Source organism: Pelodiscus sinensis, unplaced genomic scaffold (genome assembly GCF_049634645.1).
Source record: "Pelodiscus sinensis isolate JC-2024 unplaced genomic scaffold, ASM4963464v1 ctg55, whole genome shotgun sequence".
Classification (NCBI taxonomy): domain Eukaryota; kingdom Metazoa; phylum Chordata; order Testudines; family Trionychidae; genus Pelodiscus; species Pelodiscus sinensis.
In genome coordinates, this window is record NW_027465994.1 from 31,733 (window position 1) to 56,890 (window position 25,158).

At 53.7% G+C, this 25,158-nt stretch overlaps 1 long non-coding RNA gene across 1 annotated transcript; it reads right to left on the reverse strand.

Annotated features, from left to right (window-relative positions):
* Positions 1 to 307: 307 nt before the first annotated feature.
* LOC142825763 (uncharacterized) lies at positions 308 to 25,105 on the reverse strand. The gene is made up of 21 exons (XR_012900112.1): positions 24,944 to 25,105; positions 23,786 to 24,642; positions 22,628 to 23,484; positions 21,471 to 22,327; positions 20,313 to 21,170; positions 19,176 to 20,032; positions 18,726 to 18,875; positions 18,019 to 18,148; positions 16,882 to 17,738; positions 16,432 to 16,581; positions 15,725 to 15,854; positions 14,588 to 15,444; positions 13,430 to 14,287; positions 12,272 to 13,128; positions 11,115 to 11,971; positions 9,958 to 10,814; positions 9,519 to 9,657; positions 6,284 to 6,421; positions 2,813 to 3,073; positions 1,524 to 2,420; positions 308 to 985 (listed from the first exon to the last, which is right to left on the reverse strand). It is a non-coding gene; the product is annotated as an uncharacterized LOC142825763 (long non-coding RNA).
* Between the last annotated feature and the right edge of the window lie 53 nt (positions 25,106 to 25,158).

The following is a 25,158-nucleotide window of genomic DNA, read 5'->3' on the forward strand; positions in this document are numbered from 1 at the left end:
GGAGGCCTGCTTGGAGATGGCTGCGCGTGCGGGCTGGGGCTGGGCAGGAGGTGCGGCTGTACCTGAGTCTGGGATGGCAGCAGGTGAAGGAGCGTCGGAGGGTGAGGGGAGGGGTGGGGGAGCTGGTGGGGGGGGGGGAGGGCAGGCTGAGCAGGAGGAGCAGGAACAGACACAGGACCGGGGAAGGCTATGGCCTCCGGATAGCAGTGCAAATAGCAGTGCGCTGTGTTGAGGAAATCTCGCTCCCCTCGGGTACAGAGTCCCCAGAAGGGTCCAAGGCTGGAGGTCAAAGCAGTGAGGCAGGAGAGAAATCCAAAAGGAAAATTTTATTATGCATGCAGGCTGACAGCTACCAGAGTGAGAGCAGCAGCAGCCCTGAGAGAGAGTTTCCGGGATCCTTTATACAGTGTGTTCAGTTTAGTTGTTGATTGTTTTCTTTAACATATCAAAGTCTCAGCAGAAGTACTCTAAGACATTTCTGTTCACACCAGCTGTGCTAGAAGTAAGTTTTACAGTACAAAGGCACATGAGAACCTGAGTGAGGAGTCTACAAGGCAAACTGTGACAAAGATAAGAGTTTACACGACAATTTGTGACAGACTAGGAGTCTCCATGAAGTTGAGATAGGCATTGTAAGGGTCTTGATTAGAGTTAAGATGATTTCTCTCTGTTACAGGGAGAGAGGCCTGGAAAACTTTTAACCCTTACAGCAGTTTTCTGTTAGAGAGTTTTGATTTCCTGCACAGTCCCTCCTTAGACACAATTGGAGTTTTTCTCCCACAGCTGCTGCACAAACTCGTCCAGCAAGCGACTGCACCTCTCTGTCTCTGCCTGCATCCTCTGATTACAGGTCTCCTGCATCCCTTGCAGGGCCGAGATGTGCTGGCGCACCAGGTCCAAATACGTGCGCCAGTGCCGATGGGTTCCCTGCAGCCGTCTGGGAGGTGGGAGAGGTATGGCCCCCCCACCCTCCTGGACAGCTGGGCTGGATGTGGAGGACAAGAGGGAAAAGTCATCAGTCATGCATGCTCACACTTTCCCTGAGAGACAGCATGCCCTCCTCAGCAGTCAGTGCCTGTCCTCTAGGATCAGCAGATGCTCATGTGGTCTCAGCAAGGAGTGGTATGCCCTGAGCAGCAGCCACAGCCTCCCTGAAGCCCAGACAGTGTGCAGGCCACCATCCTGCCCCCCTCCCCATGGCCAAGCAGCACAGACAAGTGCCAGGCCACAGTTGGGGTTCCCGCAGGTTGCTAAGAAGCCTGAAGCTGTGTGGCAATTCCCAGGGTCCCAAACCCCTGCCTGGACCTGGCATCAGTGTCTGTAGGAGCAGGTGGTTCCTCGCAGCCATGTGGGTGCAGGGGTAAGACGTCCCTCCCTGAGGTCGGACGTCCCTCCCTGAGGTCAGCCATGTGTGTGTCCCCCTCCCCCCAGGATGTGATCAGCATGACATGTCACAGTACTGCACCATCCACTTTGCTCCCGCCTCCCCTGCCCTGTGTATGATGGACCCTCACAGCACTCACCTGATGTTCCCTCCCTGGTGCCCAAAGTTGTCTGGGCAGGAACAATAGAGATGAAAGGTCTGGCAGGAGTGTCCACCAGGGCTTCTACCCGGAGGCCTTTATTTTCGACAAAAAATCTTCCCCGCGTCCACACTTCCCTTTTTTTTGACAGATCTCTGTCAAAAATAGTGTTATTCCTCGTAAAACGTAAAATGAGATTTACCGCTGTCAACAAAACCGCCGCATTCTGTTGATTTACTGTCGACAGAACGCGGCGGCTGTCTAGACGCAGGTACAGATTTTTCGAACAATCCCTGTAGTCTAGACACACCCCGAGTGTCAGAGTTGCTGCATTACAGAATTGTGCATGCATTGCCAAAAGTGGCCATCGAGTGTCACTGTTGCTCTGTTGCAGCATTTTTACGCTAGGCAGTTAGGAGTTATGAAATAACAGGCTAATGACTCCTGTTTGTGATGAGGAATAACCCTCATGTAGAAATTGTTATTTTGAAATGTCTTCAGTATATATGCTCAGCTGTTCTTATTTAGAAATAACTACTCCCCAGAGTCATTCAAAGTAATTACTCCCCAGTGCTTCCTGAGACTCTAAATCAATGTAGTACGTCAACATTAGGGAAGCCTGACTCAGACTAATTTCAAGGCTTCCCTGTAGTTTGGATGTTCTATTTCAAAGTAGTTAGCTTATTCTGACATAAGTGTGCAGTGTAGACATTGTTCAAAATAATTTTAAAAGATTCAAGGTATAACTGCCTAACTAAGTACTGAAGGAAAACTGCAAATTTCCATTTGCTCTTAGTCTGCATTGCGCTAGCTGGCTTCCAGCCCTAGTGATGGGCTCAAGGCTTTAGTCTCTGCCACAAGTCAGCCATTCTTTCATGAATCCAATGCCACTGAGAACTGAAAAGAGAATGAGAGGAGACTTGTAAACTCGACCACCACTAGTGGTCAAAACACAGACATAAACATGTGCATCACCTAACTGCTGGTCACTGGAGACCCCTTCTTTATTCCTCTCCAGCCTATCCAGGTCCTAAAATGCTCATAATTTATAAGAAACTATGACCATCTCCACTTCACCACACCCTCAGTCCACTATACCCACAATACTCTGGTCCTCTGAGCGACGTGATGATTGAGCAAGCAACTGGAGAACAATGTGATGATGTCCGGTGATTACACGGACAGATGCTCTGTAGTTTGTCGTCCCTCCCTCCACATCGCTGTATTTGAAGGGCAGCGACCCACGTGCAGCTACTTACGGAGAGGAAAGGACAATCCCAGACAATTACCAGCCACAGGCAGAGCTCTGCCTTCCCCAGGATCCGTCCCATGGAAATCACAAGCATCTCTCTGCACGCAAGGAGGCACCTCGCTGCACAGACACTGGCTGAAGATAATTTCACAAAACATACACCAGCTCCTACACTGTCACAAGAGAGCTCCTCAGCTCCACTGTCAATAGTAACAACAGGTGACTCAGACTCACTTCAGGCACATGCCCCTCATCTAGCTGGATCTCCAGAGTGACTCCGATTGCCTACAGCAGGCCTCTGCAAAAACAGCAAATAACCCATGGAAGAAGTATCACTGCCAAAAATGCTACAGCTGCATGAGACCGTCCAGTACCTGCCTCTCTCTCCAACCCTTTCTACAACATGGCTGTTCCGCTACAAGACACAGACTGAACACCAACGGGTCAGTTGGCTGTAGCTCCCCACTGACATCAGGATTATGCCAAGAGACCCACTCATCTTCCATGCGCTCGAGTCCAAGCCAGTAAGAATGCAAACACACCTCACATGCCGCTTCCTCTCTTTTTTCTGTTGTGTTGGCTAACACGGATTCATATGCTCTGGTGTTGCCCAAACGTCCAGTTTTGTGAGACCCCTTTTTAACTCATTCCTACCAGCTTTGGATTAGGGATGTTAAAGACGAGTCTATCCCCATAAGCAAATGCTTATGGGATAGTTGTCTGTTGACTAGTCAGCTAGTCGATTCCCCACACCTTGCTGCCTCTCTGAGATTGAAGTACTCCTTCCCCCCTGCCCCAGCTTTCTAAGTGGCAGCACTGCATGGCTGAGCTGGGGATCAGCTCTGCGGCAGCTGCCCCTTTGAAAAGCCACCTCCACACGTTTAAAGGGGCAGCCATGGACCCCGGGGTCAGCTGAGAACTCCCCAGCTGATCCCCAGCTCTGCGTAACATTTCCCCAGCTGGCCCCAGGTTCCACACGGCATGACCTGGGGCTCCTCATGGCATGCAGCACGGCATGGAGCCTGGGGTCAGTGGGGGACTCAGAGTCCCCAGCTGAACCCAAGCTCCACTACTTTGAAATGCACAAGAGTCCCTGCTGGGCTCTTGTACTTTTCAAAGGAGGAATGGGGAAGTGCCTATCAACTTTGATTTAGCCACTATTTATCCCTTTAGTCTCTCCTTTTTCAAGAACATTTGTGAGACGTTTAATAGCAGTGGTCCAAATGCAGATCCCAAAAGCATAACACTCATTCCTACTCTCCCCGTCATAGCCACCAGGCTGCTGGTCAGTCCTCGTGGTTAAGGGGTTATCCTAGCCAGATATTTGGTCAGCCAACAACAATGCAGGTAGGGATTTCAAACTGGGAACAAAGCAATTTTTAACTTTTTCCTCCTCTGTCTGAGGCAGAGTGGGTTCTTCCAGGTAACAGGGAGCTGCGAGGCTGTCTCGCTCTCTCTAAGAAAAGTCTTTTCACAATATGTAAGTAGGGCAAAGTTTAATTAATCTATCAGGTTTTTAATTGTTTTATGGTTTAGGAATTTCAAATTGATGTTAAAAGTGTTTTTTTTTTCCTCTTTGAAGCTTTCTAACCCACAGAATTGTCTCTGGCTACGTCTAGACTGGCATGATTTTCCAGAAATGGTTTTAACGGAAAAGTTTTCCGTTAAAAGCATTTTCGGAAAAGCGCGTCTAGATTGGCACGGACGCTTTTTCGCAAAAGCGTTTTTTGCGGAAAAGCATCCATGCCAATCTAGACGTGCTTTTCCGCAAAAAAGCCCTGATCGCCATTTTCGTGATCGGGGCTTTTTTGCGGAAAACAAAGCTGAGCTGTCTATACTGGCCCTTTTGCGCAAAAGTTTTGTGCAAAAGGACTTTTGCCCGAATGGGAGCAGCATAGTTTTCCGCAAGAACACTGACAATCTTACATGAGATCGTCAGTGCTTTTCCGGAAAAGCAAGCGGCCAGTGTAGACAGCTGGCAAGTTATTCTGGAAAAGCGGCTGATTTTCCGGAATAAGTGGCCAGTATAGACACAGCCTCTGAGTATACAAATTGGTGGCCCTTGCCATCTAGCTACCTTAACTATACTTGCAATGGTAGTATTGTTTTGATAATAAAAAGTTTGTTTTCTTTTCTAATTAACCTGCTATAGGTTTATTTTGGTGTCCTAGTTTTATCTGTAAGCTCTCTGTCTGACTGGCTGGGAGTCAGCTAGCACAGACTGCAGCTTGTTTTTCTCTTTTCTTTTTCAAGCTCTGAGGGGAAAAAGAGCTTGAGGTACCCCTGAGGTTTTAGGGAGGAGGTTTCCCAAGTGATCTCATCCCTAGTTTTCTTGGACTACTTGGGTGATGGCAGTGGATATTCCCTAAAATTTGGGTTTTAGGATTTTGGGGGGAAGTTTTTGTACCAAAGCCTGGAGAGATCAGGTTTTGGGGTACTTTTGCAGGCCCCTGCTCCTGCATTTGTTGTGCCACAGTGGGTTACTCCCCCCCATCTTTTACGGGGAGAACCCAGCAATGTTTTTATGAGGATCTAACAATACTTCAACTGCTTGAATGTCCGTCCATTTGTTATAAAGAACGAGAGGGGCGGGGTGATGTAAGTATAATAAAGTCCATGCCCCAAAGGCAAAGCCGCATCAGCTCAAACTCTGTTGCATTTAAGAACTGCCTCTGGAGTTAGGACATGGGCTTTAAGCACACCTCATGTATGAAATCCAGGGTTTCAAACTCAGGAGGGGGGCTACTGCCCTCCTACCCCATTTCTCTACCCAATTCTACACCCATAGGACCAAGGGCACCTACCCCCCTCAAACAATGGTGCCCTTGGCCTTATGGGTGGAGAAAGGGCAGGGTTAGGAGTGCACATTGCTATGGGCTGGGGGTGTTAAAAGGAAGAGAAAGGAGGGGTAGAGGGATCCACTGGATGGACGGGTGAACTGGAAGGATCAAGAGCGTGTTGGGCTGGGGGCCGTTAGGGAGGAAGAGGAGGGTGGGTGAGGGGGTCCTTATGTGTTGAAAGATGAATGGGGAGAAGGTAGGGTGAGGGTTGAGGTGAGCTGGGAGGTGGCTTTGACGGACCGGGCCAGGTCTTGGCACAGCTGAGGGCGTCCGCTCAGGGCGAATTGCTCAAAACTCAGGGCTCCTTACAGCCCCAGACGGGAAGCCTTTCCCAAATAGGCCATAAACCGGTCACACTGAGTGCTTTAGCTGCCAATCTGGCCAGCCAGAAGCCTCACGAGCAAAACCCCTCAGACACCCCAGCTCTCCCTGTACCACAATTAGCCCCGGGCCTGCACACAGGTGAGGGGGTTGTAGAACCCAATCTCACCTTCCCCGAACGGGTCTTTCTGGTCCCAAAGAACCAGCCACAAATCCCCGGTCACTTTACACTCTGGATCTTACCCACAAGATCACGCTGGGCCAATCCTTTAGAATCTGAAATCTAAAGGTTTATTAATAGAAGAAAGAAAAGTATGAGAGTAAGGTTGTTAAGGCAAATACATTACATGCACCAGTCACCGAGTTCTCGATGCAGGCTCTCAGCAGAGATGTTATAACTGCTATCTTAAAGGTCTCTGGTGTTCATCCTATGTCAGGATGGGTCAGCAATCCTCCTCGGCTCTCTGTTCCTTGCAAGGCTGCATCTAGGATCAGTAGCAGAATTGAAGACAAGATGGAGTCCGCCTCATGGCACTTGTATATCTCCCCGGTACCTTCCAAGTGGAGCAGGTCACATGGTCGAATGACTTAGCTCTGTTTCATATGTCAGCAGCCATTTTGCCCTGGCTGGGTTGCATGTTCCCAGACACAGTCCTCAGGTGTGTATTGGGCACCTTGAGAGCCATTATCCCTGGACCAGTGCTAATTAGCATACTCATTCAACGGACAATCCTCCTTTACAACAGGCAGTGCAGGCCAATATCAGCACAGACACCATATTCATAACTCCACACACAGATATCATACAAGTACATGAGTAGCATATACAGAATCAGTAGAACATGACTTTCATTTGACATCTCGCATGGCCCCCTTTGTATAGACTTTGGGGCAAACACCTCTCCCCAATTGGTGCAGCAGTGATCTGGCTGCTCCCCTTAAAATCCACTAACGTGACACCCAGACAAAAGACCACAGCCTCTGCTTTCCTCTGAGGCCACTCCCTACCACCCACTGCTCGGACTTAAGGACAAAAGCAATTGTGTAACTGTTTAACTTCAAAAAGATCTCACCAAATGTAGTGATTGGGCAACAAAATAGCAAATGAAATTTGATGTGGATAAGTATAAAGTAACGCACATTGGAAAAAATAACCCCAACTATACATACCATATGATGAGGGCTAATTTAGCTACAACTAATCAGGAAAGATATCTTGGAGTTATCGTGGATAGTTCTCTGAAAATGCAGTATGCGGTCAAAAAAGCAAATAGGATGCTAGTAATTATTAAAAAAGGGATAGAAAATAAGATGAAGACTATCTTAATGCCCCTATATAAAACTTCTGTACAAAGTGTTCAAGATGAGGGCGTACTATATGTGGTCTCCTCACCTCAAAAAAGATACTGTACTTTGGCATTAGAAAAGGTTCAGAAAAGGGCAACTAAAATGAAGTATAAAACTATGGTACACCATATCTTCAGTACTGTGTACAGATGTGGTCTCCTCACCTCAAAAAAGATATTTTGGCTTTGGAAAGGGTTCAGAAAAGGGCAACTACAATGATTAGGGGTTTGGAACAGGTCCCATATGAAGAGAGGCTAAAGAGACTAGGACTTTTCAGCTTAGAAAAGAGGAGACTGAGGGGGATATGACAGAGGTCTATAAAATCATGAGTGGTGTGGAGAAGGTGAATATAGAAAAGTTCTTTACTTGTTCCCATAATATAAGAACTAGAGGACACCAAATGAAATGAATGCACAGCAGGCTTAAAACTAATAAGCGAAAGTAGTTCTTCTCACAGCACATAGTCAACCTGTGGAACTCCTTGCCAGAGGATGCTGTGAAGGCTAGGACTATAACAGAGTTTTAAAACAAACTAGATAAATTCATGGAGGTTACGTCCATAAAAGGCTATTAGCCTGGGGGAAGGAAGAAATGGTGCCCCTGGCCTCTCTTTGTCAAAGGCTGGAGATGGATAGCAGGAGACAAATTGCTTGATCATTGTCTTCGGTCCACCCCCTCTGGGGCATCTGGCACTGGCCACTGTTGGCAGACAGGCTACTGGGCTAGATGGCCTTTTGGTCTGACCCAGTATAGCCATTCTTATGTTCTTATCAGTATCAGAAGTGCACCGATGGATACGGAGCACGTAGCTCCGCGGGATCTGGTGCTTCAGGGGCGAAGACTTAAAAGCCAGCTCCCCACGTGCACAGGCTCTCACCTCCCCCCAGCCCTTGCTGACTCTAATACAGAGACAGCAAGGGGGAGGGAAGCGTGTGTAGTTGTCAGGATTAACCGATAAGCCCAGGCTTATCAGTTAATCGTATACACAACTATACGCTAACATCCCATTCACCGACTGTCACTGTTAGCATTTCTGTAACGGACTAAGTGCACTGCCGGGAGTAGGTACGCCTTGAGAGGCCTCCAAGCTTACCCAGTACATGGAGAGACCTTTTCTCAAAGGCCCAGCTTCTGATGGGTTTGGTCCTCCTTCTGGGATGCCACCGGATGTGCTGGGATTTCACTGAGACTACTTGCTCCACTAGCCTTGCCTGCCTCTCCCTGTTTTGCTGACTTAGGCTCTCTGGCCTCTGGGAGCCCACGCAGGTTGGGACGCACCAAGTGTGGAAACACAGAGTCTGCAAACAGCTCTCTACGGTAAGGCTTAGCTAGAAAATCGTCCAGCACTCAATTGCAGTTCCCCTCCGGAAAGTACACCCAAAATAATATTATCTGACGAGGGAGAGAAATCACTACAATGTAAGCTCATACGTTTGCCCATCCCCTCAATGAGGAGTAACATACGCACAACTTCTCCCGCTCCCCTCCTGCTGTTAGAAATTACATAAACTACATTTGTTTTATTAAAATCTAGCTTTTACAGTTGAGAGATTGCTGTTGTTTATCAAAACAAAATAAAGCACGCATACCGTGTATGGGTGTAGGCATGGATGGAGGAAGGGCAGCGTTAGGAGTGCAGGTTGCCATGGGATGTGGGTGTAGAAAGGAAGAGAAGGGGGGTGGGACCCAATGGATGGGAGCATGGATTGGAAGGGTCTGGAGTGTGGGATGGCATGGGATGGGGGCTTGTTGAGGAGGAAGAGGAGAGTGGTTGAGGGAGTCCATACCTGCGGAAGGAGGGCTGGGGGGAAGGTAGTGATGGGGGTCACATGGCAGGTGGGATGGGATTGTGGGGGGAGGGACTGTGGGTTGGGAAGGGAAGAAACAGGGCTGAAGGGTCTTATAGAGGGGGGAAAGGTAGGGATAGGGATAGAGTGTGGGATGGGGAGTGTTCTAGGGAGGAAAAAGAGGGGCTGATGGAAACATGAATGGAGGGATGCTCTGAGGGTGCAGGTTGCTCTGAGTCTGTGGAGAGAAGAAGGGAAACTGACGGACACCAGGAATACGGGGTATGGGATAGGGAAGAGCACTGGTGGGGGTGCACGTTGTGTGAGGGGGAAGTTGAAATGTACTGACGGAGTGGAACCTCCGTTCGGACTCGCTGTCTAAGCGAACATGACATCCCTTCCTAGATCGGAGTACATAAGCCGAGAGATTTCCAGACCCGACATTTACCTCCCTGTCAACGATGGCTGCTCTGCTCCCAGCCGGACGGTTCTCGCCTCGCTTCGACCAAGCTCCTGAGCTCCCTGTTCTCGTTTCTGTTCCATCCCCAGACGGGAGGACACCAGGAGGGTTGACTTCTTATCGCTCGCTACCGAACACAGCAGAGGGGAAAAAACGAACAAACAACTTAGCTTTTCAGTCCGCAAGGACGCTGCATCGCTTCTCCTCCCACCATCCCAGCGCAGCCTCCCACCGTCGGCCACCCCCTCCCGCTGCCACTCCAGGAACGCGGAGAGAACGGAGGCCTTGAATCTCTATCCACGCTCTGTTGAACCGCCTACTGCCCCTTCACCAGTCCCCAAGCCACCAGGCTCCGTGCCCCAGCAGGAAGCTCTCTGCCTCAGAAGAAACATACTGCCAGGACGCTTGAAGATTTCAAAGCACGCACCTCTTACTCACACAGAGCCATGGGAAGGCCGAACGCTGAGGACCCTTCCCGTGTTCCGAGAATCACGTCCAGGCAGCTCAAGTCCATCTCGGATGCTATCTTCTCAGCCCACGGCCCCGCACTGATTCCTCTGCAAGGGTGGCCGAAAAAGCCCAGCGTGAGCTCTCACTCACTAAGGTCTGTGGCTGTGGGAATTCTATCCTTTAGCCCTTTCCCCCCGTCTCGCCTATGTATCGGGCCCTCTACAAGAACACTGAGTCAGTCAGCCATGACGCACCACCGCTCTCCCTTGCGCGACTGGCGTACCTGCAGAATTCCCATTGGCTCCTGAGCCCTTAACCCTTGAAGATGCTCACCTGGAATGCCTGCAAGTGTGCTGTACAAGGACACGGCAGAAGCAGAGCAAGGACAAAGACACAGACAGAAACAGACAGACAGAACGTATTGGCCAATACGAGAGAGCAACAAGATGGAAACACATAAGAGGCAGTCAGAAACCTTACCACCAAGCGTCTTCCTCCTCGAGCCAAGCGTCTGCTGAGAAGGACACCGTGTTCCAGAGAAACCAGCACCCCTGACAAACGGGAGCCCTGTTTCTCCCACTACCAAGGAAGCACCTCGGGAACCTCCGCTCGGATTCGCTGTCTAAGCAAACGTGACTTCCCTTCGTAGACCCGAGTGGGCCGTAAGCCAAGAGATTTCCAGACCCGACACTTATCTCCCGGTAAGCGATGGCTGCTCCGCTCCCAGCCGGACGGTTCTCGCCTCGCTTCGACCAAGCTCCCGAGTTCCCTGTTCTCGTTTCCGTTCCATCCCCAGACGGGAGGACACCGGGAGGGTTGACTTCTTATCGCTCGCTACCGAACACAGCAGAGGGGAAAAAACAAACAAACAACTTAGATTTTCAGTCCGCAAGGACGCGGCATCGCTTCTCCTCCCACCATCCCAGCGCAGCCTCCCACCGTCGGCCACTCCCTCCCGCTGCCACTACAGGAACGCGGAGAGAACGGAGGCCTTGAATCTCTATCCACGCTCTGTTGAACCGCCTACTGCCCCTTCACTAGTCCCCAAGCCACCAGGCTCCGTGCCCCAGCAGGAAGCTCTCTGCCTCAGAAGAAACATACTGCCAGGACGCTTGAAGATTTCAAAGCAGGCACCTCTTACTCACACTGAGCCATGGGAAGGCCGAACGCTGAGGACCCTTCCCGTGTTCCGAGAATCACGTCCTGGCAGCTCAAGTCCATCTCGGACGCTATCTTCTCAGCCCACGGCCCCGCACTGATTCCTCTGCAAGGGTGGCCGAAAAAGCCCAGCGTGAGCTCTCACTCACTAAGGTCTGTGGCTGTGGGAATTCTATCCTTTAGCCCTTTCCCCCCGTCTCGCCTATGTATCGGGCCCTCTACAAGAACACTGTGTCAGTCAGCCATGACGCACCACCGCTCTCCCTTGCGCGACTGGCGTACCTGCAGAATTCCCGTTGGCTCCTGAGCCCTTAACCCTTGAAGATGCTCACCTGGAATGCCTGCAACTGTGCTGTACAAGGACACGGCAGAAGCAGAGCAAGGACAAAGACACAGACAGAAACAGACAGACAGAACGTATTGGCCAATACGAGAGAGCAACAAGATGGAAACACATAAGAGGCAGTCAGAAACCTTACCACCAAGCGTCTTCCTCCTCGAGCCAAGCGTCTGCTGAGAAGGACACCGTGTTCCAGAGAAACCAGCACCCCTGACAAACGGGAGCCCTGTTTCTCCCACTACCAAGGAAGCACCTCGGGAACCTGCGCTCGGACTCGCTGTCTAAGCAAACGTGACTTCCCTTCCTAGACCCGAGTGGGACGTAAGCCAAGAGATTTCCAGACCCGACACTTATCTCCCGGTAAGCGATGGCTGCTCCGCTCCCAGCCGGACGGTTCTCGCCTCGCTTCGACCAAGCTCCCGAGTTCCCTGTTCTCGTTTCTGTTCCATCCCCAGACGGGAGGACACCGGGAGGGTTGACTTCTTATCGCTCGCTACCGAACACAGCAGAGGGGAAAAAACGAACAAACAACTTAGCTTTTCAGTCCGCAAGGACGCGGCATCGCTTCTCCTCCCACCATCGCAGCGCAGCCTCCCACCGTCGGCCACTCCCTCCCGCTGCCACTCCAGGAACGCGGAGAGAACGGAGGCCTTGAATCTCTATCCACGCTCTGTTGAACCGCCTACCGCCCTTTCACCAGTTCCCAAGCCACCAGGCTCCGTGCCCCAGCAGGAAGCTCTCTGCCTCAGAAGAAACATACTGCCAGGACGCTTGAAGATTTCAAAGCACGCACCTCTTACTCACACAGAGCCATGGGAAGGCCGAACGCTGAGGACCCTTCCCGTGTTCCGAGAATCACGTCCAGGCAGCTCAAGTCCATCTCGGACGCTATCTTCTCAGCCCACGGCCCCGCACTGATTCCTCTGCAAGGGTGGCCGAAAAAGCCCAGCGTGAGCTCTCACTCACTAAGGTCTTTGGCTGTGGGAATTCTAACCTTTAGCCCTTTCCCCCCGTCTCGCCTATGTATCGGGCCCTCTACAAGAACACTGAGTCAGTCAGCCATGACGCACCACCGCTCTCCCTTGCGCGACTGGCGTACCTGCAGAATTCCCGTTGGCTCCTGAGCCCTTAACCCTTGAAGATGCTCACCTGGAATGCCTGCAAGTCTGCTGTACAAGGACACGGCAGAAGCAGAGCAAGGACAAGGACACAGACAGAAACAGATAGACAGAACGTATTGGCCAATACGAGAGAGCAACAAGAGAGAAACACATAAGAGGCAGTCAGAAACCTTACCACCTTGCGTCTTCCTCCTCGAGCCAAGCGTCTGCTGAGAAGGACACCGTGTTCCAGAGAAACCAGCACCCCTGACAAACGGGAGCCCTGTTTCTCCCACTACCAAGGAAGCACCTCGGAAACCTCCGCTCGGATTCGCTGTCTAAGCAAACGTGACTTCCCTTCCTAGACCCGAGTGGGCCGTAAGCCAAGAGATTTCCAGACCCGACACTTATCTCCCGGTAAGAGATGGCTGCTCCGCTCCCAGCCGGACGATTCTCGCCTCGCTTCGACCAAGCTCCCGAGCTCCCTGTTCTCGTTTCTGTTCCATCCCCAGACGGGAGGACACCGGGAGGGTTGACTTCTTATCGCTCGCTACCGAACACAGCAGAGGGGAAAAAACAAACAAACAAACTTAGCGTTTCAGTCCGCAAGGACGCGGCATCGCTTCTCCTCCCACCATCGCACCGCAGCCTTCCACCATCGGCCACCCCCTCCCGCTGCCACTCCAGGAACGCGGAGAGAACGGAGGCCTTGAATCTCTATCCACGCACTGTTGAACCGCCTACCCCCCCTTCACCAGTCCCCCAGCCACCAGGCTCCGTGCCCCAGCAGGAAGCTCTCTGCCTCAGAAGAAACATACTGCCAGGACGCTTGAAGATTTCAAAGCACGCACCTCTTACTCACACAGAGCCATGGGAAGGCCGAACGCTGAGGACCCTTCCCGTGTTCCGAGAATCACGTCCAGGCAGCACCAGTCCATCTCGGACGATTTCTTCTCCGCCCACGGCCACGCACTGATTCCTCTGCAAGGGTGGCCAAAAAAGCCCAGCGTTAGCTCTCACTCACTGAGGTCTGTGGCTGTGGGAATTCTATCCTTTAGCCCTTTCCCCCCGTCTCGCCTATGTATCGGGTCCTCTACAAGAATACTGAGTCAGTCAGCCATGACGCACCACCGCTCTCCCTTGCGCGACTCGCGTACCTGCAGAATTCCCGTTGGCTCCTGAGCCCTTAACCCTTGAAGATGCTCACCTGGAATGCCTGCAAGTGTGCTGTACAAGGACACGGCAGAAGCAGAGCAAGGACAAAGACACAGACAGAAACAGATAGACAGAACGTATTGGCCAATACTAGAGAGCAACAAGAGAGAAACACATAAGAGGCAGTCAGAAACCTTACCACCAAGCGTCTTCCTCCTCGAGCCAAGCGTCTGCTGAGAAGGACACCGTGTTCCAGAGAAACCAGCACCCCTGACAAACGGGAGCCCTGTTTCTCCCACTACCAAGGAAGCACATCGGGAACCTCCGCTCGGACTCGCTGTCTAAGCAAACGTGACTTCCCTTCCTAGACCCGAGTGGGCCGTAAGCCGAGAGATTTCCAGACCCGACACTTATCTCCCTGTCAGCGATGGCCTGCTCCGCTCCCAGCCGGACGGTTCTCGCCTCGCTTTGACCAAGCTCCCGAGCTCGCTGTTCTCGTTTCCGTTTCATCCCCAGACGGGAGGACATCGGGAGGGTTGACTTCTTATCGCTCGCTACCGAACACAGCAGAGGGGAAAAAACGAACAAACAACTTAGCTTTTCAGTCCGCAAGGACGCGGCATCGCTTCTCCTCCCACCATCGCAGCGCAGCCTCCCACCGTCGGCCACCCCCTCCGGCTGCCACTCCAGGAACGCGGAGAGAACGGAGGCCTTGAATCTCTATCCACGCTCTGTTGAACCGCCTACCGCCCCTTCACCAGTTCCCAAGCCACCAGGCTCCGTGCCCCAGCAGGAAGCTCTCTGCCTCAGAAGAAACATACTGCCAGGACGCTTGAAGATTTCAAAGCACGCACCTCTTACTCACACAGAGCCATGGGAAGGCCGAACGCTGAGGACCCTTCCCGTGTTCCGAGAATCACGTCCAGGCAGCTCAAGTCCATCTCGGACGCTATCTTCTCAGCCCACGGCCCCGCACTGATTCCTCTGCAAGGGTGGCCGAAAAAGCCCAGCGTGAGCTCTCACTCACTAAGGTCTTTGGCTGTGGGAATTCTATCCTTTAGCCCTTTCCCCCCGTCTCGCCTATGTATCGGGCCCTCTACAAGAACACTGAGTCAGTCAGCCATGACGCACCACCGCTCTCCCTTGCGCGACTGGCGTACCTGCAGAATTCCCGTTGGCTCCTGAGCCCTTAACCCTTGAAGATGCTCACCTGGAATGCCTGCAAGTGTGCTGTACAAGGACACGGCAGAAGCAGAGCAAGGACAAAGACACAGACAGAAACAGACAGACAGAACGTATTGGCCAATACGAGAGAGCAACAAGAGAGAAACACATAAGAGGCAGTCAGAAACCTTACCACCTTGCGTCTTCCTCCTCGAGCCAAGCGTCTGCTGAGAAGGACACCGTGTTCCAGAGAAACCAGCACCCCTGACAAACGGGAGCCCTGTTTCTCCCACTACCAAGGAAGCACCTCGGAAACCTCTGCTCGGACTCGCTGTCTAAGCAAACGTGACTTCCCTTCCTAGATCCGAGTGGGCCGTAAGCCAAGAGATTTCCAGACCCGACACTTATCTCCCGGTAAGCGATGGCTGCTCCGCTCCCAGCCGGACGATTCTCGCCTCGCTTCGACCAAGCTCCCGAGCTCCCTGTTCTCGTTTCTGTTCCATCCCCAGACGGGAGGACACCGGGAGGGTTGACTTCTTATCGCTCGCTACCGAACACAGCAGAGGGGAAAAAACAAACAAACAAACTTAGCGTTTCAGTCTGCAAGGACGCGGCATCGCTTCTCCTCCCACCATCGGCCACCCTCTCCCGCTGCCACTCCAGGAACGCGGAGAGAACGGAGGCCTTGAATCTCTATCCACGCACTGTTGAACCGCCTACCCCCCCTTCACCAGTCCCCCAGCCACCAGGCTCCGTGCCCCAGCAGGAAGCTCTCTGCCTCAGAAGAAACATACTGCCAGGACGCTTGAAGATTTCAAAGCACGCACCTCTTACTCACACAGAGCCATGGGAAGGCCGAACGCTGAGGACCCTTCCCGTGTTCCGAGAATCACGTCCAGGCAGCACCAGTCCATCTCGGACGATTTCTTCTCCGCCCACGGCCACGCACTGATTCCTCTGCAAGGGTGGCCAAAAAAGCCCAGCGTTAGCTCTCACTCACTGAGGTCTGTGGCTGTGGGAATTCTATCCTTTAGCCCTTTCCCCCCGTCTCGCCTATGTATCGGGTCCTCTACAAGAATACTGAGTCAGTCAGCCATGACGCACCACCGCTCTCCCTTGCGCGACTCGCGTACCTGCAGAATTCCCGTTGGCTCCTGAGCCCTTAACCCTTGAAGATGCTCACCTGGAATGCCTGCAAGTGTGCTGTACAAGGACACGGCAGAAGCAGAGCAAGGACAAAGACACAGACAGAAACAGATAGACAGAACGTATTGGCCAATACTAGAGAGCAACAAGATGGAAACACATAAGAGGCAGTCAGAAACCTTACCACCTTGCGTCTTCCTCCTCGAGCCAAGCGTCTGCTGAGAAGGACACCGTGTTCCAGAGAAACCAGCACCCCTGACAAACGGGAGCCCTGTTTCTCCCACTACCAAGGATGCACCTCGGAAACCTCCGCTCGGACTCGCTGTCTAAGCAAACGTGACTTCCCTTCCTAGACCCGAGTGGGCCGTAAGCCAAGAGATTTCCAGACCCGACACTTATCTCCCGGTAAGCGATGGCTGCTCCGCTCCCAGCCGGACGGTTCTCGCCTCGCTTCGACCAAGCTCCCGAGCTCCCTGTTCTCGTTTCTGTTCCATCCCCAGACGGGAGGACACCGGGAGGGTTGACTTCTTATCGCTCGCTACCGAACACAGCAGAGGGGAAAAAACAAACAAACAACTTAGCTTTTCAGTCCGCAAGGACGCGGCATCGCTTCTCCTCCCACCATCCCAGCGCAGCCTCCCACCGTCGGCCACTCCCTCCCGCTGCCACTCCAGGAACGCGGAGAGAACGGAGGCCTTGAATCTCTATCCACGCTCTGTTGAACCGCCTACCGCCCCTTCACCAGTTCCCAAGCCACCAGGCTCCGTGCCCCAGCAGGAAGCTCTCTGCCTCAGAAGAAACATACTGCCAGGACGCTTGAAGATTTCAAAGCACGCACCTCTTACTCACACAGAGCCATGGGAAGGCCGAACGCTGAGGACCCTTCCCGTGTTCCGAGAATCACGTCCAGGCAGCTCAAGTCCATCTCGGACGCTATCTTCTCAGCCCACGGCCCCGCACTGATTCCTCTGCAAGGGTGGCCGAAAAAGCCCAGCGTGAGCTCTCACTCACTAAGGTCTTTGGCTGTGGGAATTCTATCCTTTAGCCCTTTCCCCCCGTCTCGCCTATGTATCGGGCCCTCTACAAGAACACTGAGTCAGTCAGCCATGACGCACCACCGCTCTCCCTTGCGCGACTGGCGTACCTGCAGAATTCCCGTTGGCTCCTGAGCCCTTAACCCTTGAAGATGCTCACCTGGAATGCCTGCAAGTGTGCTGTACAAGGACACGGCAGAAGCAGAGCAAGGACAAAGACACAGACAGAAACAGACAGACAGAACGTATTGGCCAATACGAGAGAGCAACAAGAGAGAAACACATAAGAGGCAGTCAGAAACCTTACCACCTTGCGTCTTCCTCCTCGAGCCAAGCGTCTGCTGAGAAGGACACCGTGTTTCAGAGAAACCAGCACCCCTGACAAACGGGAGCCCTGTTTCTCCCACTACCAAGGAAGCACCTCGGAAACCTCTGCTCGGACTCGCTGTCTAAGCAAACGTGACTTCCCTTCCTAGATCCGAGTGGGCCGTAAGCCAAGAGATTTCCAGACCCGACACTTATCTCCCGGTAAGCGATGGCTGCTCCGCTCCCAGCCGGACGATTCTCGCCTCGCTTCGACCAAGCTCCCGAGCTCCCTGTTCTCGTTTCTGTTCCATCCCCAGACGGGAGGACACCGGGAGGGTTGACTTCTTATCGCTCGCTACCGAACACAGCAGAGGGGAAAAAACAAACAAACAAACTTAGCGTTTCAGTCTGCAAGGACGCGGCATCGCTTCTCCTCCCACCATCGGCCACCCCCTCCCGCTGCCACTCCAGGAACGCGGAGAGAACGGAGGCCTTGAATCTCTATCCACGCACTGTTGAACCGCCTACCCCCCCTTCACCAGTCCCCCAGCCACCAGGCTCCGTGCCCCAGCAGGAAGCTCTCTGCCTCAGAAGAAACATACTGCCAGGACGCTTGAAGATTTCAAAGCACGCACCTCTTACTCACACAGAGCCATGGGAAGGCCGAACGCTGAGGACCCTTCCCGTGTTCCGAGAATCACGTCCAGGCAGCACCAGTCCATCTCGGACGATTTCTTCTCCGCCCACGGCCACGCACTGATTCCTCTGCAAGGGTGGCCAAAAAAGCCCAGCGTTAGCTCTCACTCACTGAGGTCTGTGGCTGTGGGAATTCTATCCTTTAGCCCTTTCCCCCCGTCTCGCCTATGTATCGGGTCCTCTACAAGAATACTGAGTCAGTCAGCCATGACGCACCACCGCTCTCCCTTGCGCGACTCGCGTACCTGCAGAATTCCCGTTGGCTCCTGAGCCCTTAACCCTTGAAGATGCTCACCTGGAATGCCTGCAAGTGTGCTGTACAAGGACACGGCAGAAGCAGAGCAAGGACAAAGACACAGACAGAAACAGATAGACAGAACGTATTGGCCAATACTAGAGAGCAACAAGATGGAAACACATAAGAGGCAGTCAGAAACCTTACCACCTTGCGTCTTCCTCCTCGAGCCAAGCGTCTGCTGAGAAGGACACCGTGTTCCAGAGAAACCAGCACCCCTGACAAACGGGAGCCCTGTTTCTCCCACTACCAAGGATGCACCTCGGAAACCTCCGCTCGGACTCGCTGTCTAAGCAAACGTGACTTCCCTTCCTAGACCCGAGTGGGCCGTAAGCCAAGAGATTTCCAGACCCGACACTTATCTCCCGGTAAGCGATGGCTGCTCCGCTCCCAGCCGGACGGTTCTCGCCTCGCTTCGACCAAGCTCCCGAGCTCCCTGTTCTCGTTTCTGTTCCATCCCCAGACGGGAGGACACCGGGAGGGTTGACTTCTTATCGCTCGCTACCGAACACAGCAGAGGGGAAAAAACAAACAAACAACTTAGCTTTTCAGTCCGCAAGGACGCGGCATCGCTTCTCCTCCCACCATCCCAGCGCAGCCTCCCACCGTCGGCCACTCCCTCCCGCTGCCACTCCAGGAACGCGGAGAGAACGGAGGCCTTGAATCTCTATCCACGCTCTGTTGAACCGCCTACCGCCCCTTCACCAGTTCCCAAGCCACCAGGCTCCGTGCCCCAGCAGGAAGCTCTCTGCCTCAGAAGAAACATACTGCCAGGACGCTTGAAGATTTCAAAGCACGCACCTCTTACTCACACAGAGCCATGGGAAGGCCGAACGCTGAGGACCCTTCCCGTGTTCCGAGAATCACGTCCAGGCAGCTCAAGTCCATCTCGGACGCTATCTTCTCAGCCCACGGCCCCGCACTGATTCCTCTGCAAGGGTGGCCGAAAAAGCCCAGCGTGAGCTCTCACTCACTAAGGTCTTTGGCTGTGGGAATTCTATCCTTTAGCCCTTTCCCCCCGTCTCGCCTATGTATCGGGCCCTCTACAAGAACACTGAGTCAGTCAGCCATGACGCACCACCGCTCTCCCTTGCGCGACTGGCGTACCTGCAGAATTCCCGTTGGCTCCTGAGCCCTTAACCCTTGAAGATGCTCACCTGGAATGCCTGCAAGTGTGCTGTACAAGGACACGGCAGAAGCAGAGCAAGGACAAAGACACAGACAGAAACAGACAGACAGAACGTATTGGCCAATACGAGAGAGCAACAAGAGAGAAACACATAAGAGGCAGTCAGAAACCTTACCACCTTGCGTCTTCCTCCTCGAGCCAAGCGTCTGCTGAGAAGGACACCGTGTTTCAGAGAAACCAGCACCCCTGACAAACGGGAGCCCTGTTTCTCCCACTACCAAGGAAGCACCTCGGAAACCTCTGCTCGGACTCGCTGTCTAAGCAAACGTGACTTCCCTTCCTAGATCCGAGTGGGCCGTAAGCCAAGAGATTTCCAGACCCGACACTTATCTCCCGGTAAGCGATGGCTGCTCCGCTCCCAGCCGGACGATTCTCGCCTCGCTTCGACCAAGCTCCCGAGCTCCCTGTTCTCGTTTCTGTTCCATCCCCAGACGGGAGGACACCGGGAGGGTTGACTTCTTATCGCTCGCTACCGAACACAGCAGAGGGGAAAAAACAAACAAACAAACTTAGCGTTTCAGTCTGCAAGGACGCGGCATCGCTTCTCCTCCCACCATCGGCCACCCCCTCCCGCTGCCACTCCAGGAACGCGGAGAGAACGGAGGCCTTGAATCTCTATCCACGCACTGTTGAACCGCCTACCCCCCCTTCACCAGTCCCCCAGCCACCAGGCTCCGTGCCCCAGCAGGAAGCTCTCTGCCTCAGAAGAAACATACTGCCAGGACGCTTGAAGATTTCAAAGCACGCACCTCTTACTCACACAGAGCCATGGGAAGGCCGAACGCTGAGGACCCTTCCCGTGTTCCGAGAATCACGTCCAGGCAGCACCAGTCCATCTCGGACGATTTCTTCTCCGCCCACGGCCACGCACTGATTCCTCTGCAAGGGTGGCCAAAAAAGCCCAGCGTTAGCTCTCACTCACTGAGGTCTGTGGCTGTGGGAATTCTATCCTTTAGCCCTTTCCCCCCGTCTCGCCTATGTATCGGGTCCTCTACAAGAATACTGAGTCAGTCAGCCATGACGCACCACCGCTCTCCCTTGCGCGACTGGCGTACCTGCAGAATTCCCGTTGGCTCCTGAGCCCTTAACCCTTGAAGATGCTCACCTGGAATGCCTGCAAGTGTGCTGTACAAGGACACGGCAGAAGCAGAGCAAGGACAAAGACACAGACAGAAACAGATAGACAGAACGTATTGGCCAATACTAGAGAGCAACAAGAGAGAAACACATAAGAGGCAGTCAGAAACCTTACCACCAAGCGTCTTCCTCCTCGAGCCAAGCGTCTGCTGAGAAGGACACCGTGTTCCAGAGAAACCAGCACCCCTGACAAACGGGAGCCCTGTTTCTCCCACTACCAAGGAAGCACATCGGGAACCTCCGCTCGGACTCGCTGTCTAAGCAAACGTGACTTCCCTTCCTAGACCCGAGTGGGCCGTAAGCCGAGAGATTTCCAGACCCGACACTTATCTCCCTGTCAGCGATGGCCTGCTCCGCTCCCAGCCGGACGGTTCTCGCCTCGCTTTGACCAAGCTCCCGAGCTCGCTGTTCTCGTTTCCGTTTCATCCCCAGACGGGAGGACATCGGGAGGGTTGACTTCTTATCGCTCGCTACCGAACACAGCAGAGGGGAAAAAACGAACAAACAACTTAGCTTTTCAGTCCGCAAGGACGCGGCATCGCTTCTCCTCCCACCATCGCAGCGCAGCCTCCCACCGTCGGCCACCCCCTCCGGCTGCCACTCCAGGAACGCGGAGAGAACGGAGGCCTTGAATCTCTATCCACGCTCTGTTGAACCGCCTACTGCCCCTTCACCAGTTCCCAAGCCACCAGGCTCCGTGCCCCAGCAGGAAGCTCTCTGCCTAAGAAGAAACATACTGCCAGGACGCTTGAAGATTTCAAAGCACGCACCTCTTACTCACACAGAGCCATGGGAAGGCCGAACGCTGAGGACCCTTCCCGTGTTCCGAGAATCACGTCCAGGCAGCTCAAGTCCATCTCAGACGCTATCTTCTCAGCCCACGGCCCCGCACTGATTCCTCTGCAAGGGTGGCCGAAAAAGCCCAGCGTGAGCTCTCACTCACTAAGGTCTGTGGCTGTGGGAATTCTATCCTTTAGCCCTTTCCCCCCGTCTCGCCTATGTATCGGGCCCTCTACAAGAACACTGAGTCAGTCAGCCATGACGCACCACCGCTCTCCCTTGCGCGACTGGCGTACCTGCAGAATTCCCGTTGGCTCCTGAGCCCTTAACCCTTGAAGATGCTCACCTGGAATGCCTGCAACTGTGCTGTACAAGGACACGGCAGAAGCAGAGCAAGGACAAAGACACAGACAGAAACAGACAGACAGAACGTTTTGGCCAATACGAGAGAGCAACAAGATGGAAACACATAAGAGGCAGTCAGAAACCTTACCACCAAGCGTCTTCCTCCTCGAGCCAAGCGTCTGCTGAGAAGGACACCGTGTTCCAGAGAAACCAGCACCCCTGACAAACGGGAGCCCTGTTTCTCCCACTACCAAGGAAGCACCTCGGAAACCTCCGCTCGGACTCGCTGTCTAAGCAAACGTGACTTCCCTTCCTAGACCCGAGTGGGCCGTAAGCCAAGAGATTTCCAGACCCGACACTTATCTCCCGGTAAGCGATGGCTGCTCCGCTCCCAGCCGGACGGTTCTCGCCTCGCTTCGACCAAGCTCCCGAGCTCCCTGTTCTCGTTTCTGTTCCATCCCCAGACGGGAGGACACCGGGAGGGTTGACTTCTTATCGCTCGCTACCGAACACAGCAGAGGGGAAAAAACAAACAAACAACTTAGCGTTTCAGTCCGCAAGGACGCGGCATCGCTTCTCCTCCCACCATCGCACCGCAGCCTTCCACCTTCGGCCACCCCCTCCCGCTGCCACTCCAGGAACGCGGAGAGAACGGAGGCCTTGAATCTCTATCCACGCACTGTTGAACCGCCTACCCCCCCTTCACCAGTCCCCCAGCCACCAGGCTCCGTGCCCCAGCAGGAAGCTCTCTGCCTCAGAAGAAACATACTGCCAGGACGCTTGAAGATTTCAAAGCACGCACCTCTTACTCACACAGAGCCATGGGAAGGCCGAACGCTGAGGACCCTTCCCGTGTTCCGAGAATCACGTCCAGGCAGCACCAGTCCATCTCGGACGATTTCTTCTCCGCCCACGGCCACGCACTGATTCCTCTGCAAGGGTGGCCAAAAAAGCCCAGCGTTAGCTCTCACTCACTGAGGTCTGTGGCTGTGGGAATTCTATCCTTTAGCCCTTTCCCCCCGTCTCGCCTATGTATCGGGTCCTCTACAAGAATACTGAGTCAGTCAGCCATGACGCACCACCGCTCTCCCTTGCGCGACTGGCGTACCTGCAGAATTCCCGTTGGCTCCTGAGCCCTTAACCCTTGAAGATGCTCACCTGGAATGCCTGCAAGTGTGCTGTACAAGGACACGGCAGAAGCAGAGCAAGGACAAAGACACAGACAGAAACAGATAGACAGAACGTATTGGCCAATACTAGAGAGCAACAAGATGGAAACACATAAGAGGCAGTCAGAAACCTTACCACCTTGCGTCTTCCTCCTCGAGCCAAGCGTCTGCTGAGAAGGACACCGTGTTCCAGAGAAACCAGCACCCCTGACAAACGGGAGCCCTGTTTCTCCCACTACCAAGGATGCACCTCGGAAACCTCCGCTCGGACTCGCTGTCTAAGCAAACGTGACTTCCCTTCCTAGACCCGAGTGGGCCGTAAGCCAAGAGATTTCCAGATCCGACACTTATCTCCCGGTAAGCGATGGCTGCTCCGCTCCCAGCCGGACGGTTCTCGCCTCGCTTCGACCAAGCTCCCGAGCTCCCTGTTCTCGTTTCTGTTCCATCCCCAGACGGGAGGACACCGGGAGGGTTGACTTCTTATCGCTCGCTACCGAACACAGCAGAGGGGAAAAAACAAACAAACAAACTTAGCGTTTCAGTCCGCAAGGACGCGGCATCGCTTCTCCTCCCACCATCGCACCGCAGCCTTCCACCATCGGCCACCCCCTCCCGCTGCCACTCCAGGAACGCGGAGAGAACAGAGGCCTTGAATCTCTATCCACGCACTGTTGAACCGCCTACCCCCCCTTCACCAGTCCCCCAGCCACCAGGCTCCGTGCCCCAGCAGGAAGCTCTCTGCCTCAGAAGAAACATACTGCCAGGACGCTTGAAGATTTCAAAGCACGCACCTCTTACTCACACAGAGCCATGGGAAGGCCGAACGCTGAGGACCCTTCCCGTGTTCCGAGAATCACGTCCAGGCAGCACCAGTCCATCTCGGACGATTTCTTCTCCGCCCACGGCCACGCACTGATTCCTCTGCAAGGGTGGCCAAAAAAGCCCAGCGTTAGCTCTCACTCACTGAGGTCTGTGGCTGTGGGAATTCTATCCTTTAGCCCTTTCCCCCCGTCTCGCCTATGTATCGGGTCCTCTACAAGAATACTGAGTCAGTCAGCCATGACGCACCACCGCTCTCCCTTGCGCGACTGGCGTACCTGCAGAATTCCCGTTGGCTCCTGAGCCCTTAACCCTTGAAGATGCTCACCTGGAATGCCTGCAAGTGTGCTGTACAAGGACACGGCAGAAGCAGAGCAAGGACAAAGACACAGACAGAAACAGATAGACAGAACGTATTGGCCAATACTAGAGAGCAACAAGATGGAAACACATAAGAGGCAGTCAGAAACCTTACCACCTTGCGTCTTCCTCCTCGAGCCAAGCGTCTGCTGAGAAGGACACCGTGTTCCAGAGAAACCAGCACCCCTGACAAACGGGAGCCCTGTTTCTCCCACTACCAAGGATGCACCTCGGAAACCTCCGCTCGGACTCGCTGTCTAAGCAAACGTGACTTCCCTTCCTAGGCCCGAGTGGGCCGTAAGCCAAGAGATTTCCAGACCCGACACTTATCTCCCTGTCAGCGATGGCTGCTCCGCTCCCAGCCGGACGGTTCTCGCCTCGCTTCGACCAAGCTCCCGAGCTCCCTGTTCTCGTTTCTGTTCCATCCCCAGACGGGAGGACACCGGGAGGGTTGACTTCTTATCGCTCGCTACCGAACACAGCAGAGGGGAAAAAACAAACAAACAAACTTAGCGTTTCAGTCCGCAAGGACGCGGCATCGCTTCTCCTCCCACCATCGCACCGCAGCCTTCCACCTTCGGCCACCCCCTCCCGCTGCCACTCCAGGAACGCGGAGAGAACGGAGGCCTTGAATCTCTATCCACGCACTGTTGAACCGCCTACCCCCCCTTCACCAGTCCCCCAGCCACCAGGCTCCGTGCCCCAGCAGGAAGCTCTCTGCCTCAGAAGAAACATACTGCCAGGACGCTTGAAGATTTCAAAGCACGCACCTCTTACTCACACAGAGCCATGGGAAGGCCGAACGCTGAGGACCCTTCCCGTGTTCCGAGAATCACGTCCAGGCAGCACCAGTCCATCTCGGACGATTTCTTCTCCGCCCACGGCCCCGCACTGATTCCTCTGCAAGGGTGGCCAAAAAAGCCCAGCGTTAGCTCTCACTCACTGAGGTCTGTGGCTGTGGGAATTCTATCCCTTAGCCCTTTCC